This window comes from Schistocerca nitens, chromosome 6, assembly GCF_023898315.1.
Source record: "Schistocerca nitens isolate TAMUIC-IGC-003100 chromosome 6, iqSchNite1.1, whole genome shotgun sequence".
NCBI lineage: Eukaryota > Metazoa > Arthropoda > Insecta > Orthoptera > Acrididae > Schistocerca > Schistocerca nitens.
In genome coordinates this window covers 31,862,401-31,868,898 of record NC_064619.1, presented here as the reverse complement: position 1 = coordinate 31,868,898, position 6,498 = coordinate 31,862,401, and positions in this window count along the sequence as shown.

The window sequence follows — 6,498 nt, the reverse complement described above, 5'->3', positions numbered from 1 at the left end:
TTAATATTTGGAATGCGTAATACCATATTCAATACTTAATTGCTTACGCCACTGAGAAGAACGCAGTTGCTCACGTCGGACTACTGTGTCGCTAATTTCCATTAGAAGTTAAACAGTACATCTGCAAGGTGCCGACAGCTGTACGACGTTATTAAAATAGTTTTCTCGGCTACTTCATTATAACATAATACGGGGTTGTGCTTTCTAGAGCAGACTTTCTCACAATATAACGCATTTTAATTAAATCTCCTACTGCATTTTTTGCGGTACACAAGTATGAACTAACGTGTCTAGGGCTGAAAGTGGAGGAGAGGACAGAGGGCATTCGTGTGTGTAACAGGAAGTAATTACCCCAGTTTTGCCTTACAGTTATTTAAGAGAGAAGAATGTTATTTAATTTCAAGTGTCCCTGTGAAACTGAGAAGCATAATAAAATATTTCAGAACTGGATATTAATCGAGGTATAATACCCAACATTGTGCTACTCCTAACAATTTTGCAAATTTCATTTCCATAATAGTCTGAATTTACTGCCCTCCAGGAAGCGTGTGGCGCGCAAATTATTCTCGGGACTGAGACCTGGCTGAACCCTGAGATAGGACGTTCTGAAATATTTAGTGAGGGTTTGAACTTGTATCGGAAAGACAAATTAGACACCGCAGGAGGTGGTGTCTTCATTGCAGTTGACAAAAATATTGTGTCTACTGAGGTCGAAGTAGAGCGTGATTATGAAGTTATCTGGACACTTTTAACAGGGATAGGGGAAATAAAGTTAATTGTTGGGTGTTATTACCGGTCACCAGGTTCCACCGTGACAGTTCTAGAATCATTCAAAGGGAGTCTACATTCTGTATCGCAGAAGTACCCGGATCATACAATATTAGTCAGGGGTGACTTCAACCTACCTACTATAGACTGGGATGGCTATGGATTCATTACAGGTGGTACAGACAAGTCGTCGTGTGAATTACTTTTGAACACATTGACCGAAAACTGTCTTGAGTAGCTAAATCGACAGCCAACGCGTAATGGAAATATTTTAGATCTGGTAGCCATGAACAGACCAGACCTCATCGACGGTGTCATTGTTGAGCCAGGGATTAGTGATCACTTGTTGTCATTACGACTATGGTTACGAAAGTTAAAAAGTCGGTCAAGAAGGCTAGGAGAGTATTCTTAGTAGAAAGAGCAGATAAGCAGTTGTTAGCATCCCACTTAGTAAATGAATCGACTTCATATACTTCCGGTACGATGGACGTGGAAGAGTTATGGGCAAATTTTAAACACATTGTAAATCATGCATTGGAGAAGTATATGCCGAAAAAGTGGGTTACGGACGGAAAAGACCCACCGTGGTTTAACAGCGCAATTCGGAGAATGCTCAGGAAGCAAAGGCAGTTGCACTCGCGGTACAAGAAAGATCGGGAGAATGAGGACAGGCAAAAGTTAGTAGAGATTCGTGCTGCTGTAAAAAGAGCGATGCGCGAAGCATTCAACCACTACCACCGTCATACCTTAGCAAAACATCTTGCTGAAAACCCAAGGAAATTCTGGTCTTACGTAAAATCGGTAAGCGGGTCGAAAGCATCTATCCAGTCACTCACTGATCAGTCTGGCCTGGAAATGGAAGACAGCAAAACGAAAGCTTAAATTCTAATTTAGCATTTGAGAGATCTTTCACGCAGGAGGATCGTACAAACATACCGCCGTTTGAGTCTCGTACAGATTCTCGTATGGAGGACATAGTGATAGACAACTCTGGGGTTGTGAAGCATCTGAATGGGTTGAAAATAAATAAATCGCTAGGTCCTGATGGGGTTCCAATTCGGTTTTACAGAGAGTACTCTACTGTATTGGCTCCTTACATAGCTTGCATTTACCGCGAATCTCTTGCCCAACGTAAAGACCCGAGCGACTGGAAAAAAGCGCAGGTGACTCCTGTATATAAGAAGGGTAGAAGGACGGATCCTCAAAATTGCAGACCAATATCCTTAACATCGGTTTGTTGCAGGATTCTCGAACATATTTCAGTTCGAATACAATGAATTTCCTTGAGACAGAGAAGTTGCTGTCCATGCATCAGCACGGCTTTAGAAAGCATCGCTCCTGCGAAATACAACTCGCCCTTTTTTCACATGATATATTGCGAACCATGGATGAAGGGTATCAGACGGATGCCATATTCCTTGACTTCCGGAAAGCGTTTGACTCGGTGCCCCACTACAGACTCCTAACTAAGGTACGAGCATTTGGGATTGGTTCCCAAGTTTGTGAGTGGCTCGAAGACTTCTTAAGTAATAGAACCTAGTACGTTGTCCTGGATGGTGAGTGTTCATCGGAGGTGAGGGTATCATCTGGAGTGCCCCAGGGAAGTGTGGCAGATACGCTGTTGTTTTCTATCTACATAAATGATCTTTTGGATAGGGTGGATAGCAATGTGCGGCTGTTTGCTGAAGATGCTGTGGTGTACGGGAAGGTGTCGTCGTTGAGTGACTGTAGGAGGATACAAGATGACTTGGACAGGCTTTGTGATTGGTGTAAAGAATGGCAGCTAACTCTAAATATAGATAAATGTAAATTAATGCTGATGAATAGGAAAAAGAATCCTGTAATGGTTGAATACTCCATTAGTAGTGTAGCGCTTGACACAGTCACGTCGACTAAATATTTGGGTGTAGCATTGCAGAGCGATATGAAGTGGGACAAGCATCTAATGGCAGTTGTGGGGAGGGCGGATAGTCGTCTTCGGTACATTGGTAGAATTTTGGGAAGATGTGGTTCATCTGTTAAGGAGACCGCTTATAAAACACTAATACGACCCATTCTTGAGTCCTGCTCGGACGTTTGGGATCCGTATCAAGTCGGATTGAGGGAGGACATAGAAGCAATTCAGAGGCGGGCTGCTAGATTTGTTACTGGTAGGTTTGATCATCACGCGAGTGTTACGGAAATGCTTCAGGAACTCGGGTGGGAGTCTCTAGAGGAAATGAGGCGTTCTTTTCGTAAATCGCTACTGAGGAAATTTAGAGAACCAGCATTTGAGGCTGTCTGCAGTACAATTTTACTGCCGCCAACTTACATTTCTCGGAAATACCACAAAGATAGGTTGAGAGAGATTAGGACTCGTACAGAGGTATATAGGCAGTCATTTTTCCCTCGTTCTGTTTGGGAGTGGAACAGGGAGAGAAGATGCTAGTTGTGGTACGAGGTACCCCCCACCACGCACCGTATGGTGGATTGCGGAGTATGTATGTAGATGTGGATGTAGAAAACACCTAAATTTGGTATGTTGTGTGTTATTGTTCGTAAATATACACTCATACTATTTTAAAAATCTAAATTCAATTTTTCACTGCAATATACACAGTCAAGTTCGTTTTTCTTTCACTATCACTTAAAAGTACGAGAGAGATGTAGAAAATACGATGTCATAGGTTAATTTTTTTATACATTTACTTTTTCTTAGCACATGTTGACAGAATTTTTCGTAGTCATCCAGTAGTTTATGTTACTGCGTTCGCAATGATGTTGGCTTTTTGTAAACTCATGAAAAAATATAACTGGGGTAAGATGTCGCTGATAACGGTGAATGTGACATAACTGAAGGTGGATGGAATATACTTTCATTACTATAAATAATGACGGTACATTAATTAATTAAATGAACTCTGATATTTACTCCTTTTTTATTTGTAAACAAAAATGAAAAACCGCCTAATATCACGTCGGACCTGCGTTTGTCCGGTGTAGTACGGCAACACGACGTGGCATGGACTCAACAAGCGTTTGGAAGTCCCCTGCAGAGGTACTGAGCCATGTTGCCTCTATAGTCCTCCATAATTGTGAAAGTGTTGCCGGTGCAGGATGTGCACGAACTGACCACCTCTGCATTGTGTCCCGTAAGTGTTCTATGAGGTTGATGTTGGGCGCCTTGGATAGCCAAATCATTCCCTCGAACTGTGCAGAATGCCAAACCAGTCACCATCGTGCCTGAGTGATATGACGTCGTTGCCTTGGACGATTCAGTCCATGAATGATTACAAATGGTCCCCAAGTAGCTGACATAACCATTTCCAGTCAATGATTGGTTATCTGCACCAGAAGACCCAGTCCATTCCACGCAAGATCGTAAGAGATGGAAAAGAGCCACCATGGAAGCAAAGGGAACTTCACAGCAAACATAAACATAGCCAAAGCCTTGCAGACAAACAAGAATTACACGAAGCGAAGTGTAGTGTGAGGAGGGCCTTGCGAGAGGTGTTCAACGAATTGGAAAGTAAATTTCTGTGCACTGACGTGGCAGAAAATCCTAAGAAATTTTGGTCTTATGTCAAAGCGGTAGGTGAATCAAAACAAAATGTCCTGACTCTCTTTGACCAAAATGGTGCTGAAACAGAGGATGACAGACTAAAGGCCGATATACTAAATGTCTTTTTCCAATGCTGTTTCACAGAGGAAGACTGCGCTGTAGTTCCTTCTCTAGATTGTCGCACAGATGACAAAATGATTGATATCGAAACAGATCACAGGGAGATAGAAATACAATTAAAATCGCTCAAAAGAGGAAAGGCCGCTGGAGCTGATGGGATACGAGTTCGATTTTACACAGAGTACGCGAAGGAACTTGCCCCCCTTCTTGAGGCGGTGTACCGTAGGACTCTAGAAGAGCGTAGCGCTCCAAAAGATTGGAAAAGGGCACAGCTCATCCCGTTTACAAGAAGGGACGTCGAACAGATGTGCAGAACTATAGACCTATATCTCTTATGTCGGTCAGAGGGCCATAGACATGGATTCCCAGGTAGATACCATGTTTCTTGACTTGACTTCCGCAAGGCGTTCGATACAGTTCCCCACAGTCGTTTAATAAACAAAGTAAGAACATATGGACTATCAGACCAATTGCGTGATTCAATTGAAGAGTTCCTAGATAACAGAACGCAGTACAACATTCTCAATGGAGAGAAGTCTGCCGAAGTGAGAGTGATTTCAGGTGTGCCGCAGGGGAGTGTCGTAGGACAGTTGATATTCACAATATATATAAATGACCTTGTGGATAACATCGGAAGTTCACTGAGGCTTTTTGCGGATGTTGCTGTAGTACATCGAGAGGTTGTAACAGTGGAAAATTGTACTGAAATGTAGGTAGTTTTGCAATGAATTGACGCATGGTGCGGGGAATGGCAACTGAATCTCAGTGTAGACAAGTGTAATGTGATGCGAATACATAGAAAGGAAGATCCTTTATCATTTAGCTACAATGTAGCAGGTCAGCAACTGGAAGCAGTTAATTCCATAAATTATCTGTGAGTAGGAATTAGGAGTGATTTAAAATGGAATGATCATATACAATTAATCGTCGGTAAAGAAGATGCCAGACTGAGATTCTTGGAAGAATCCTAAGGAAATGCAGTCCGAAAACAAAGGAAGTAGGTTACAGTATACTTGTTCGCCCAGTGCTTGATTACTGCTCACCGGTGTTGGACCAGTACCAGATAGGGTTGATAGAAGAGATAGGGAATATCCAGCGGAGAGCAGTGCGCTTCGTTACAGGATCATTTAGTAATCGCGAAAGCGGTACGGAGATGACAGATACACTCCAGTGGAAGACTCTGCAAGAGAGGCGCTCAGTAGCTCGGTTCGGGCTTTTGTTGAAGTATCGAGAACATACATTCACCGAGGAGTCAAGCAGTATATTGCTCCCTCCTGCGTATGTCTCGCTAAGAGACCATGAAGATACTCATATCAAGAGTTTTGGTCTGGTGTGGTGCCACCCTCCTGCCCTCTATGGCTGTTAATGTTGGGCGGAGCAGTTTTCCACTGAGTAGTTGTAGAATATCTCACAGTCCCTTCGCACACATACTATCTGATCAACAGGTCGCCGTAATGTGTTTACCGATCGGTGGTTACTTGATGCGATACTGCACCACAGCTCCTTATAAGTTATTCAAAATGGTTCTAATGGCTCTAAGCACTATGGGACTTAACATCTGAGGTCATCAGTCCCCAAGAACTTAGAACTACACTATTGGCCATTACAATTGCTACGCCAAGAAGATATGCAGATGATAAACGGGTATTCATTGGAAAAATATATTATACTAGAACTGACATGTGATTACATTGTCACGCAATTTGGGTGCATAGATCCTGAGAAATCAGTACCCACAACAACCACCTCTGGCCGTAATAACGGTCTTGATACGCCTAGGCATTGAGTAAAACTGAGCTTGGATGGCGTGTACTGGTACAGCTGCCCACAGTTCATCAAGAGTAGTGACTGGCGTATTGTGACGAGCCAGTTGCTCGGCCACCATTCACCATACGTTTTCAATTGGTGAGAGATCTGGAGAATGTGCTGTTGCCAGGGCAGCAGTCGAACATTTTCTGTATCCATAAAAGGCCCGTACAGGACCTACAACATGCGGTCGTGCATTATATTGCTGAAATGTGGATTTTCGCAGGGATCGAATGAAGGGTAGAGCCACCGGTCCTAACACA